We start from the raw sequence: 14287 nt of genomic DNA, 5'->3' as shown, positions 1-14287 counted from the left end.
CAGCAGCCGGCGACGGAGACCGACGACCTCCCGCCGGCATGCGCCTGGGCTAGCGGCTTCCCGCTCCCGACCGCCGCGCGTCTAGCTCTCCATTAGCCTGCTCGCTTGCTCGCTCTCACGCGCGCACACGCACACACCTCACACTTCACACTCATCTATACCCTGGAGGATAAAAAGGAACATCCCCTTCGCGCCCCCCGCCTCTCCAGCCCGAGAAGCCGAGCTGCCGCGCGCCGAGGGGCCCCCGGGACCGTCTGGAAATGTTCACCGTAAAGCACTTCCTCGCTTGCATCCAGCTCCTCTGTGTCTGCCGCCTGGGTGAGTGAGAAGACCTCGGTGGGGTTCCCCGCCGGGGTCGGTGGGACGGAGGTGGGGGGATTTCAGCGTTTTAGTTACTTGCCGCTGCCGCCATCTAGCAAGCAGGAAAAAGGGACCGACAACTTAGATCCCGCCGTGGCGGCGAGAGGCGCGGTGGGTGTCAGCCGCGTGGGAGATACGCGCCCCCTCCCCACCTCGCACCTCCGCCACCTGCCGTCTGCAGGCGGGGTGCGCGTTCGGGTCACCAGAAGAGAGAGGTCGGGTCGCTATGGTTTCTCCTCCCGCCACTCGTCTCTGTCCTCGTTTGCAAAGTGTGCAAAGAGCCTTAAAGATAACACCTAAGAAGATGAAGAGTAACCAGGAATAAGAATATGGTGCGGGGCTATATACTATACAGCCTGTTTGCTCTTCACTTTCATGCCATGGGCATTAGGGGCGTCTGTGAAAAATACATGGGTCTGCTGTGAATTAATGCCTCACACACACACACACACACACACACACACCCCTGAAAGGTAGTAACTGAAACAGGCACCAACCTGACTTTTCATTGTTTTTCAGTTCTTTTACTTTAGTCACATTCAAGTTCTGGCAGTTACTTAAAAAAAAAAAAAAAGTTTCAATCGAAATCTCTGTCAGCGTTCCGCCACTGCTGCCGCAGTCAGAGGCCAACATCAGATTGACATATTTATTCCTGAATTCATCTTGAGTTGCCTCTCCTGAGTTACACATTAAATACAGTATGAGATTGCATTTTGAAGTAGCCAATTAGAATATTGACCAGGCATGCAGATTCCATTTTTTTTCCAGTCATTTTCTGGAAGAATTGTCAGCTTGAATCTTTGTGTTTTGTGAGTTTTTTTCCCCCTTTATGAAGATTTGCAATTACAGAATATAATGGGAGTAGAGGCATTAGTTTTTTGCTTCCTTGAAAGTTAGAAAATGTGGTGCCTAAGATTACAAGTAGACATATTTAACTCTTTAAAGTCAGAAGACCCTATTTTTTATTTTAGATGTTTTTAATCAAGTAGATATGAACCTACATTTTCACCCAATAGATGGTGCTGCTCCAGGCAGAGTAACCTTTATTAACAGATTCTTGTTCAGGTTCTAACTAATGAGAATTGCGTTGCAGATATAGTGATAATTGCCCACAGCTCACAGGATACATACACATGATTTAAATTCCAAAAGCTTTATGAAAATGCTTAGGGTGCTGTGAAACACCCAGCTGACACTGAGGACTGGCAGGGATCCCTCAGGTCCTGTACCCAAAACTGTGCTGTAAAACTGTACCTAAAAGGTACACTTGATTCTGCAGAGGAAGGGACATTTTTCACAAGTGCTAGAGTCCTTGGATACACACCTGTTGAATGTGTTTTTATTATGGATCAGTTTTTGCAAGAAAGCCAGGTCTTCTTGATATTTAAATGATTATTTAAAGTAAATCTGAGTAGGGAAATAGCTTGGAATTCTCACGCTATACAATTCATCTTTTTAAAATTCAATTCAGTGATTTTTAAAGAAAATATATATTCGCAAGTTGTGCAACCATCACCATTATCTAATTGCAGAACATTTTAATCATTGCAAAAACACACTCATACTCATTAGCAGTACTTCCGTTGACTCTTGCCCCTGGCAACCAGTCATCCACTTTCTGTCTCTCTAGATGGACCTATTCTGGACATGTTATATAAATGGAATCATACAATATGTGGCATTTTGTGTTCCCTTAGCATACTTCTTTTAAGGTTTCAATATTGTAGTATGGATTAGTACTTCATTCCTTTTTATAGCTCAATGATACTCCATTGTATAGATATACCACATTTTACAAAGGCTTTCTCAGTAAAACATTGTTTGTAGCCTATTCTTTTTGACTGTATAGATTCCAGTTTATTTGGTATTTTAACTCCTTGATGATGTAAAATTTAAATGTAGAGAATTGAATCTATTAAGATCATCACAGTCTTCTGTAATGGAGTCAAATGTAAGTCTGTATGGGAATTCAAAATGTGTTTTGTTTGAAAGTGAAAGGTGACTAATTTTGTGTCTCCCACCATTTTAGCAAAGCTGGCCTTTTCCATTGTTCTACAGGCTGACCTGGAGACATTGACAGTCTCAACGAGGATGAATATTTTGATCTCAGGGTAGCACGTTTAGAAATACTTACATTACATACGAATCAAAAATTTGGCCTTTACCTCAGTTGTTTTCTGTCAACACCAACCATAGTACTTTGACTGTGTTTACTAGTCATTTCCGTATTCTCTGAGGTAGTTCAGTGTCCTGGCACCTGTAATAGATGCTCAGTGAAGGGCTATGGCCTGCCTGCCCAAGATTTGCTATGCAGGATGGCAGCTCCAATGCAACTTGAATCTTAGGCTGCCTGTCCTATCATTATCCAGGAACAAGCTGTAGAAGTCACTAAGATTTTTACCATTAGCAATTAAGAATATCTTGGTGATCAGAGCCTTATCATTTTCTGTGTCCAGAAGGCCCTGATGTTTTGAATTGAGTATACAGGAACTTTGGTTGTTCACTGGTTAAGTGTTCAGGTACTAACCAGAAGGTCTGAGGTTCAAACTCACCAGCTGTTCCCCAGTAGAAAGATGGCACTTTACTCTCGTAGAGATTACAGCCTTGGAAATCCCATGGGGCGGTACTACTCTGTCCTACCAATTCCTTCTCTTAGAAAGATTTTCATTAGATTATATGAACTGGAAAAAAAGTCCTTTACTTTTAAATGACTGTAAGGGATCATTTGGAACTGACGAGGGAAGTTATGCTGGGCAGAGAGTGAGGGAAATGTTAACTACATCTGTGAGTTTGCTTGTCTGCATAATTTTGTCACGATTGGGCTGTGGTGTCCAATATTTTTACCAGAACTGTTTAGATCAGAGTTCTTAAACTTTGGAGTAAACAGAGTCACCTGGATGGCTTGATAAAGCCCAGATCTCTGGGGCCCAATGGAGTTTCTCCTTCAGTAGGTCTGGGGCAGGGCCTGAGAGTCTGCATGTTGGTAAGAGATTCCCACAGGTGCTGCTGCTGCTACTGCTGCAGTTCCAAACTTTGACGACCACTAGGCTGGAGTGACATTTACCTTGAACTGTTCCTGGATTATTAAATTAGTTTTTACTGTGGACTTGATTCCTGATTAAAAAAAACAAACCAAATCATAGCAGTCAAGTCAATTCTAGCTCATAGCGACCCTAGAGGACAGAGTAAAACTGCCTAACTGGGCTTCCAAAGCCATAAATCTTTAGGAAAACAGATGGCCACCTCTTTCTCCCAGAGAGCAGCTGGTAGATTCAAACCACTGACCCTTAATTGGGAGCTGAGCACTTAACCACTGTTCCACCAGGGCTCCTTGATCTCTGACATCTGATAATACATTTTTTTAAAAAATGCATGAATAAACACAACTTAATGTTATTCAGCTGAAGGAAATTTTTGAATCAGGGAGGCAGAGGTTAAAGATGACTCCCAGATAATTCCCTAAGTGAGTTTAGACATTAAAATAATCAAGAGGTTTTCTGCTGGGTGGAGAATTTTACTAATGTGATGAGCTACACAACCCTGGTTGTATTTGATCTTGCCCCACTGAACAGGTATGCCTGATGGGGAACATTGCAGTGGCTTTCCTGCAAGGCTTAACTATGAGTCATAGAGGAGAGGTGGATGTTTTAAGAGCTTTCAAAGAAGAGTTTCTTTCAATTAATGTGAATTAAGAATCTTTGAATCAAGTGAGCTGTTGGACAGCAAAGCACACTTACTTCAAATGTATAAATATTATTTACAAATATGCAGTGAATCAGGTTCTGAACTTTTTAGTCAGGTCTTATTGCTTAAGAGTCATATTAGCTACAAATTACACCCAACTCCACAAGAACTTACCAGTTTATCATGGGTATGGAAATGGTGACTTGGAGCTTGGTCTGTTTATCCCTCAAGAACAAGTACTTAACCACATTCATTCTGTTTTTTCCCCAAATACTAAACGACTAGTGTTCATTCAGAAAATTAATTACTTTTCATTTGCAGAGTAGCAGTTTCTTCTACTCCCTCTCCTTTGCATGCAGCCTGTGGGTGCTCACACTCCAGGGAAGTGTGCCAGGATCAATCACTGCACTGATGAATCCGTTTCTGCTCTCCAGTCTGTGCTGGCGATTTGGAAACCAGCTGAACATTCTGTGTGTGGGAATTTTGCTTTTGGCAGAAATTCAGGTTTTTCTGGAAAGATGAGCTACATGTGGTTCCCCATTCCATTTACCCGAAAAGACTGGAGTTAGGTCTCACCTGGTAGCTTTGCTCGACCTCCCACTTGCTCAGACTGCACTGTGGACATGGAACCCCCTGCATCAGCAATAGAAGACCTCCAAGGAAGGGTTGATGAACATGTGGTTGTGTTTTGTGCCCAGTTACCATATTCAGTGTTTACTGGTTACAAACCTGGTGTTGAACTTTTGTGTACATTTTCTCAATGCATCCTCCCAAAACACTTTGAGGTAGCTCTTTCCTTTTATACATTTGACAGATGTGGAAACTGAGGCACAAGGAGTTAAATGACTTCCCTAACCTTAGCCCATGTCCTTCTCCTTGAGCTGGAACCTTTTTCACCTTTCATTCCAATGGAACTAGTTTGCTGCTTGGAATTTATAGCTTGTCTCCCATGACATGTGATGCTCCTTTTCAGTCCTATTGACTTTCTTGTGAATCCCTGTCATGTCATAATCCCTTATCCCACATTTTTATTTATTATTGTTAATTAAGGCCTACCTTACCTTTTTTTAGTGTACTGTCATGGGAGTTTTGACAAATGCATATGGTCATGTAACAACCATCATGATCCAGGTATAAAACAGTTAAGTCCACACTACTTTACTCATTCCTTACATAGAAAGCAAGTGCCCAGCATCGCTTTGGCACTAATATTTCAGCAGTGCATACATGTACCAAACCAAAACCCAACCCAACCCTCTGTCGATTCATAGCAAACCCCCATTAGGTTTCTGAGGGGTAAATCTTTAAGGAAGTAGATTGCTCTGTCTTCCTTCCACAAAGCAGCTGTTGGGTTTGAACCACCAACCTCCTGGTTAGCAGTCAAATGCTTTAGGCACTATGCCACCAGAGCTCCCTGCATACATATAGTCAAACTATTCCTGATGCCTATAATCCAATGATTTGATTCAATCCTGCATTGAAAACTCCTTTAAAGCTCACTTTTAAGATACTTTCTTAGTTTATGACTAGTTGAGAATAAATCTTTTCTAAATATCTTTTCATGTGTTAAATATCTTAAGTGTTTTTAAATATTGCATCACTTCATCAAAAAGACCAATGATAAAAGTTATAACCAATTTAAACAAGAAATATCTATGTTTCAATTTTGCTTTAATGTTTAATGTCCTTTTGGGAGGTGATTGCTAGCAGCAACTTCAGGTTACAAAGGAAAGAAATTTTTATCTATGTTTACTATTCTACAAAGACATGTGTGGCATTTTACAGAGGCATTAAGAAAAGAGAATGATTTCATGATATTGCACAAACCTAAGATACGTTTATATTTTAGAACTGTGCAATTTAATAGCCACCAAACCAAAAAAACAAAACCTCCTGCCACTGAGTCAATTCCAACTTGAAGTGACCCTACAGGACAGAGGAGATCTGCTCTGTAGGTTTTTCAAGACTGTGATGTTTATGGGCGCAGACTCCCTCATCTGTCTCCTACAGTGGCCGACGTTTCAGTGAGCAGCCAAATGCTTAGCCACTGTGCTATCAGGGCTCCTCTTAGGAGCCAGTGGTCACATGTCAAGCAGCTCTGGTAGCCCAGTGGTTAAGCATTTGGTGCTCACTGAAAGGTCGGCAGTTCAAACTCATCTACCCACCTATAAGAGAAAATGTGGCAGTCTACTTCCAAAAAGATCATTGTTACTATTGTTATTGTTAGGTGCCTTCAGGTTGGTTCCAAGTCATAGCAATCCTGTGCACAAAAGAAGGGAATATGGCCTGGTTCTATTTCATCCTCACAATCCTGTCCTTGTTTGAGCTCATTGTTACAGCCTTTGTATCACTCCACCTCGTTGAGAGTCTTCCTCTTTCTTGCTGACCCTCTACTTTGTCAAGCACCGTTTCGTTCTGTAGGGACTGGTTTCTCCTGATAACATGACTAAAATGCAAGATATAAAGTCTGGCCTTTCTCGCTTCTAAGGAGCCTTCCAACACTAAAACAAAACAAAACAAAGCAAACACACTGCCATTGAGTTGATTCCGACTCGTAGCAACTCCCATTGGGTTTCTGAGACAGTGAATCTTTACAGAAGTAGATAGATGGTCCCATCTTCCTTCTGCGGAGCGGCTGGCAGGTTTGAGTCACCAACCTTCTGGTTAGCAGTCAAATGCCTTAGGCACTATGCTACCAGAGCTCCTCTGGAAGTCTATGGTATATTCATTATTCATAATGGATGCTTGCAGCTGTTTGTTCTCATTTTGAGTCATGCCACATCAGCAAATGAAGGTTCCAATAGCTTTGCTCCATCTGCATTATTAAGGTGGACTGTTATTGCCTTCCAAGTTGAGGGGCTTATCTTTTGGCACTTATCAGACGGTGTTCTCTGCTCCCCATAAGGTTTGCACTGCCCAGTTTGTTCAGAAGTAGATCACCAGGTCTTTCTGCCCAATCTGTCTTAGTCTGGAAGCTCCACTGACGCCTGTGCACCATGGGTGACCCTACTGGTATTTGAAATACTGGTGGTATAGTTTCTAACATCATAGCATCACGCAAGCCACCAGTTTGACAAACTGACAGATGATTGGTGGCTGTAAAGACAGGGGTATAGCAATGATAACTAGCAGCCAGGCCAATGTCTAAGTGTGTTCCTCCCAACTTCAAGATAGATGCATGTTAACAGCAGCAATGTGTCAGGAGAAATGCCCCCCTGCCACACACACACACACACGCACACACACACACACACACTTGTCTGGCTGCCTTAGTCAGGCATCTTTCATATTTGTGGTGCCATGACTTGTCTGGCACCCCTTTGGACTTGCACCCAGGGACAAATGACCCCCTTTGCCCTCCCTCACTATACCTCTGGATGTCTACCATGTTTGAGGAAGGACGTTGGGGTCTACCAAGTTGATAGAAACTGAAACTACTTAGAGGTATCTACCTTCACGTGGCACCCAGGACTTGTGCCAAATCTGCCATACATTTGATATGCCTCTGTGTAAAGATTACATCCTTGGAAAACTTATAGGGCAGTTTTACTCTGTTCTGTAGGGTTGCTAGGAATCAGAATTGACTTGATGACAATGCATTTGTTTTTTTACTCACATGTAAAAAAGTCTTGGTGTGATGATGGTTTCAGTTGCTAACTGTAAGCTTGGTGGTTCAAACCTACCTAGTGATTCCACAGAAGAAAGATACAGAGATTTGCACCAATAAAGATTCCAAACCAAAACGAAACTTACTGCCATCAGGTTGATCCCAATTCAGAGTGACTGCCACTGGGTTTCCAAGGCTGTAAATCTTTATGGAAGCCGACTGCCTCACCCTTCTTCCATGGAGCAAGTGGTAGGTTCTAACCACTGACTTTTTGGTTAGCAGCCAAATGTCTTAAACACTGCACCATGAGAGCTCCTTCCTATAAAGATTACAGCCTCAAAAACCTTATGGGGCAGTTCATTATGAGTCTAATCAAGTCAATGGTATCCCGCAACAATAGTCCCATGTGACTATTTAAATTAATTAAGATAAAATCATTTAGCTCCTGGGTCATACTAGCTCCATTGTAAGTGCTCAGTGGCCACATGTGGCTACAGAAAGTTCACTGGACAGCACTGCTATAGAACAAGAACAGAACCAAGCCGGTGCAGTGCTGATGAACAGGCCACTGAGCTGTCAACCCAACTAGAAAAGCTTCTGAAGTCATTAAAAATGTTGGAAGTGTTGGCGCCTGTGAGTTATTTTTGGCCCCTGGTATGTCAGCCCTACAGAAACCTCAGACACATTCCCATGGCCTTCGGGACATCAGCAATAGGAGAAGGAAGTTTCACGACCACTTTGTGGGCTTTGGAGGCTGGGGTTGAGTGAGAGAGATTAACTGCTATTCAAGAGTGAGTGCTCTGTTCCATAGCACCTCTTCCATATTTTGTTCCAATATTCAGTACATTGTTTTGCAATTTATCTGTTTGAATGTTTCATCGCTCTATCTCCTCAACTCACTGGCTCCTTCAGGGAAGGACCATGTTTCATTCATTCTTGCAGCCCTGGGCTTAGCACCTTGAGTTCTTATTGTTGTTAGCTGTTATTGCCTTGATATTGACTCATAGGGACCCAGTATGACAGTAGAACTGTCCCATAAGGTTTTCTAGGCTGTAATCTTTATCGGAGCAAATTGTCAGGTCTTTCTCCTGCGGAGCCACTGGGTGGATTCAAACTGCCCACTTACTGGTTAGCAGGCTGACATTTAACCATGTGTCAGTGATGCTCCTTGATGCTCAATAATAGATCCTTAAGGGCTAAGTTCATGGAGAGATGGTGCTGTTAAGCTTCTTAGATGTTGTTGTTGTTATGTGCCTTTGAGTCGGACTCAACTCATAGCGACCCCTCCTTGGGTTTCCGAGGCAGTATCACTACGGAAGTAGATTGCCCCATCTTCCTTCTGAGGAGTGGCTGGTGGGTTTGAACCGCCAGCCTTCTGGTTAGCAGTCAAGTGCCTTAGGCACTATGCTACCAGAGCTCCCTTTAACTGATTAGCATATTCAATATATAAAGCAAATATATATGCATTTAAAGGTTTAATGGTTAAGGAGGAAATACAAAGACAGTATTTGAATTGGGAGTAAATTCCATGCTCAATATCAAAGAAGCATGCAAGTTGCTTTCATGGACAATATTGATTCTTTTTCACAGTAAGAATCTAACCTGGGTCCAAGCTGGTCAAGGCATTCCTTACACTTCCTTGTCTCTGCCCTGGATGGTCAGAGGTATTTTCTCCCATCCTACTCATCTTGAACACATATCAGCAACTGTTTGCTGCTCACATTGGCTCATTTTCTCTGGCATTTCCTTCTTTTAACCCTGACTTCGAACTGAAAGGTAGGTCAGTATTCACCTCAACCTGTTCATCTTTGATGCCACTCTGGCCTCAGGATAAGGAGCTCTGGCAGTGTAATGGTTAAAGCATTCCACTGCTAACCACAAGGTCAGTGGTTTAAATCCACCAGCTACTCTAAAGGAGAAAGGTGAGGCAGTCTGCTTCCATAAAGATGTACAGCCTTGGAAATCTTATGGAGCACTTCTGCTCTGTCCTAAAGGGTCACTATGAGTCCAAATGGACTCGATGGCAGTGGGTTTTGGGCACCAGGACCTCATTTTTGCTGATTCTCCCAAAAAATGCACATATAGCCATCACCTGTTTATACCTAACACAATCTGTTTATGAACTGTAAAGCCTCCATGATTGATATTGCATGTAGTAGCAGAAGAAATTGTGAGTCAACACCTACTTCCAGATGAGCTGGCAGCAACAAGGTTTGGATGTTCCCAGGGACCAGGACATGATCATTGAATGTGTGTGCATGTGTGTGCATGGGCATATGTGTATGTGCTGAGGAGGAGACCATAGTGGAAGCCAGGGTGGTGCAGTAATGAGAAATGAAGTGTCCTGAGCCTATGAAGACTGTAAACTACCATGTTGAATTAAGGCCTATCTAATAAAACTAGCTTTAAGTGTTAGTATAGTGGCCCAAGGCAGTTGTGGAAACCAGGCAAATTGAGAGATAGAACAGTTAGTTCCATAGTGAATGTGGGTGCTGTTGGATTTGTCTGTAGTTTTAGCATCAGTCCCAGAGATAGTGCACTGCACCTAGTTTAGTCCTGCACAGAGCAGATGCTCAGCAAATATTTGAATTGAATTGAGTTCAAATGGAACAGGGACTGGATGCGTTAGGAGTCTTCACAGAAGTCAAAGCAGACAAAGGAAGACTTGCTCTTCTGCAAGGACCTTTGCTTCATTTTCTCTCTCTCTCTATCTCCTTCCTTCCTTCCTTCCTCTTTCCTTGTTCTCCCAAGTTATGATTTCTTGCTCACTCACTTCCTTGTAGCATGATTTAAGAGATCAAATAAGTTCAAAGTGTCTCAGTGTCTTGATGAAGAGTTTGAAGGAACCGTTTAACACTATTTGATATAATTTGTTAAAATTATTTTTAGTGGAGGCTTTGTAGTTAATATAATTTGAAAAGTATGAGTTGACATTTTTTGCTTAAAAGTTTCAAATGTATTAAAACGGGAAGCATGCTTCTCTCTTTTTTCTTCGGCTGTTTGTGCAAGGATATTAAAACAAAATCTGCTGTTCAGGGTCCTGGTTAATGTGAACTTTCCAGCCTTCTTCAATAAGCATGAATCAGTTTATGTAACACTTTAACAAGGGACAAATGGACACTGCATACTTCCTTGGAAGTGTAAGCCTTACACATTTGAAAAGGAGCCCTGGTAGTACAGCGGTTCAGCACTTGGCTGCTACCAGGTTGGCTGTTCCAACCCACCAGCTGCATGTTGGAAAGAAATCATTTGTGTATTGATCAGTGGGAAAGAAGGATTTTCTGTTAAAATGCTCCTGTTATGACTACAAGTACCTCTCTGCTTTCTGAGCCGTTTTATCTCTTCTCTCTCTGCCTTCCCCTTTAGCCCTTAATGCATAGTTTTCTCTGCTTCCACTCTCACTGACTGGAATGCTTATTTCTTGAATTGTAAAGCTCCAATAAGGAGCCCTGGTGACACAGTGGTTAGAGCACTTGGCTGCTAACCATAAGGTTGGTTGTTCAAACCTGCTAGCTGCTCCATAGAAGAAAAATATGGCAGTCTGCTTTTGTGAAGATTTACAGCCTGGAAACTCTATAGGTCAGTTCTACTCTGTCCTATGGGGTCGCCGTGAATCAGAATCAACTACACAGCAGTGCATTTGCATTTGGTTTGAGTTTTAAAGTTCCAGTAAGGAACCCTGGTAGTGCAATGGTTAAGCACTGCCAATAGGTTGATAGTTTGAACTTAAATAGAGGCTCTGTGGGAGAAAGACCTAAAGATTACAAACTAGAAAACCCTATAAAAACCAAGCTTACTGCCATTGAGTTGATTTGATTGGACTCATAGCGACCCCTCCTTGGGCTTCTGAGGTGGTGTGTCTACGGAAGTAGATTGCTCGGTCTTCCTTCTGAGGAGTGGTTGGTGGGTTTGAACCACCAGCCTTCTGGGTAGCAGTCAAATGCCTTAGGTACTATGCCACCCTAAAGATAGGGATCTTAGTAGTAGATATTTTCTATGAATGGATTAATGCAGTACATTGGGTAGGAATAAAAGAAATTGCTGTTGAAAATAACCTCGTTTAGCAGAGACTATACTCACAATCAGAGTACCAATGATATGATTAGAATAACAAAATAGTAAACATATATAAGGAATTTTCTAGAATTTCTCATGGTTTTCAATACCATTGTCATCAGTTTTTTGTTTTTTTTAAAAAAACACATAACCTATAATGACTTTTTGACCCACTTTCATTCTGACATGTATTTTTGAATGGGGTATGTAAGGTGTGCCCCACCTTGCACACAGCAAATTGTGCACAATCTCAGTTCCCCACACAGTGAACTGCATGGGCAGGTATTTTCATCATGTTTGTTTCAGTGCAAAACAACAACAAAAAAAGTTGACAATCATTGATGTAGGTCAGTGGTTCTGAATCCGAGCTGTAGGTTGGAATTCCCTGGGGGAGCTCTTAAAGCATTCTGATGCCTGGGCCCCACCCCTGATCAAGTAAGTCATAATATGTGAATACAGGACCCAGACAAGGATATTCTTTTAAAACTCCCCAATTGATTACAGAATACAACAAAGATTTAAAACCTGAATGTAGGCCAACCTCGTGATACTAGTAATCTTAGTTCATTTTTCTTAAGGTAGAGATATTGGCAAGTTTCATGCCATCCTAAGATAAAGCCAGTGCCCCAGGACAAAGGCCTTGGAAAACTGCCCATCCCTCTCTCCTCTTCTGAAGGCAGTTTCAGTTTCAGAGAAACCCTAGAAGGAGGAATATGGACTAGAGTGGTTGACCTCATAGCCTTTGCAGCCAGAGGAACTTCAGGAGGCCAGTCAGTCCTGGAACTGGGCCAAAGAGTCAAGTCTATCGGCAGGTGGGAGGATAACTGAACCAGCCACCAAGACGGGGTCCCAAGTGCCATTTACCAGTGTAATAATGCCTCTAATTTTGTCAACTACTACATTTTCTTGTAATTCCTTTTCCTAGCTTATTTTATTCCTCCATGAATAATTTGTTAGAATATGACTTATTGTTTCCAGTTATATACTAGAGATAAGATTTAGCTATATATATATCATTTCAGTGATTCATTCTGTGTGTTTTTTAAAACAACACTTTGATTATTCATCTCTAGGCCACTTGTTTTCACTGTATTTGAAGAGCATTAAGTGCTCCATTTAAAATTAACCATGAACTTTTCTGCATGGTACAAATGACCTTTCTCGTATTCTTAGTCAATTCAGTGAATCTTTAAGGAGCATTTTCCACGTGCTAAATGTTCCCCAAGGGAGAATATTACCCCAGTGATCTGTGAACCTCATAGAAAGATCTATATGTAAGTACCTTTCACAAATGACAGAATTTGCAGAATGTGAGAGTGTGAGTTTTGTGGGAGTGTAGAAATATGTCGTGTTTGGGAAGTTTTCTAGGAGATGGGGTTGGAGGTAGACCAGGTAGGTTGGTTGGGAAGGGCTTCAGAGGTCACAATGGGGGCAAAATGCATTAGTGGCACAAAGGATTTATGGTTAGGTGCTATGGAGTTGATTCCAACTCTTAGTGACCCCATGTGACAGAGTAGAACTGTCCCATAGGGTTTTCTAGGCTACACTCTTTACAGAAGCAGATTGTAGTTGGGTGAGTCAGAACTGCCAACCTTTAGGGTTGGCAGCTGAGCTCTTAACCATTGAACCACCAGTGCTAGCATATGCAAAAGACCTGGAATGTGGTATTTGGAAGGAGAGAGGAAGTGGAGGAGAGTGTAGTGGTGGAAAAGTCTCAAATAGTAGCTAGCCCTTCTGGTGGCTAATTGAAGAGTTTGGAATTAAAACATATTCAGGATACAGTGATGAGCTTGAAGGATCTTGAACAATGGTATGACTTGAGTAGGTCTCCTTACTGTATGAAGATGACTCAGGTATTACCGTATAGGTATTGGGTCAGAGTGAGACTGGGATCATGAAGCTAAGTAAAAAGATTGTTTTACTGTGTCAGTTGCAATGGAAATTTGATAGATCATTTGGAGGCATAGGCAGTCCCCAGGCTATCAGCAAGATCCCTCCTAAGTGTATCTTTAAGTCCAATTTGTAGATAAATTGCAACAGTTACTTACAGTTCTTATTTAGCCTTACTTTAGTGGAAGAAAAGGTTTGAAATCTTTTCATTGATCCAAAAGCTACATGGCCTGTAAGTGAAGGTGCTTGTGATGAATTTGTTGCCCATAGGGATTGCTTCAATGGTTTCAAAGTGAGGGCAGATTTACATAACATTAAAGGGCAAGTACAAATTTTCCCTGAGTCAGGCATTCATCACCCAGGGACTTACTGCATATAACGCTGTTCGCTTTATATAGTACCTTAATGTTGTATGTTGTTGTTGTTGTTGTTATGTACCGTCGAGTCGGACCCGACTCACAGCAACCCCTCCTTGGGTTTCCGAGGCAGTATCACTACGGAAGTAGATTGCCCAATCTTCTTCCGAGGAGTGGCTGGTGGGTTTGAACCGCCAGCCTTCTGGTTAGCAGTCAAGTGCCTCTTAGGCACTACAGCTACGAGAGCTCCTTTAATGTTGTATAGTACTTTCAAATGTGTTACTTCATGCTATGTAACTATAATTGGTATAATTGATAGGACTTGATACCCTTC

Source organism: Orycteropus afer, unplaced genomic scaffold (assembly GCF_000298275.1).
Source record: "Orycteropus afer afer isolate SDZICR_OR568_19922 unplaced genomic scaffold, OryAfe1.0 scaffold00359, whole genome shotgun sequence".
Lineage (NCBI taxonomy): Eukaryota > Metazoa > Chordata > Mammalia > Tubulidentata > Orycteropodidae > Orycteropus > Orycteropus afer.
This window is presented reverse-complemented; position numbering follows the sequence as displayed.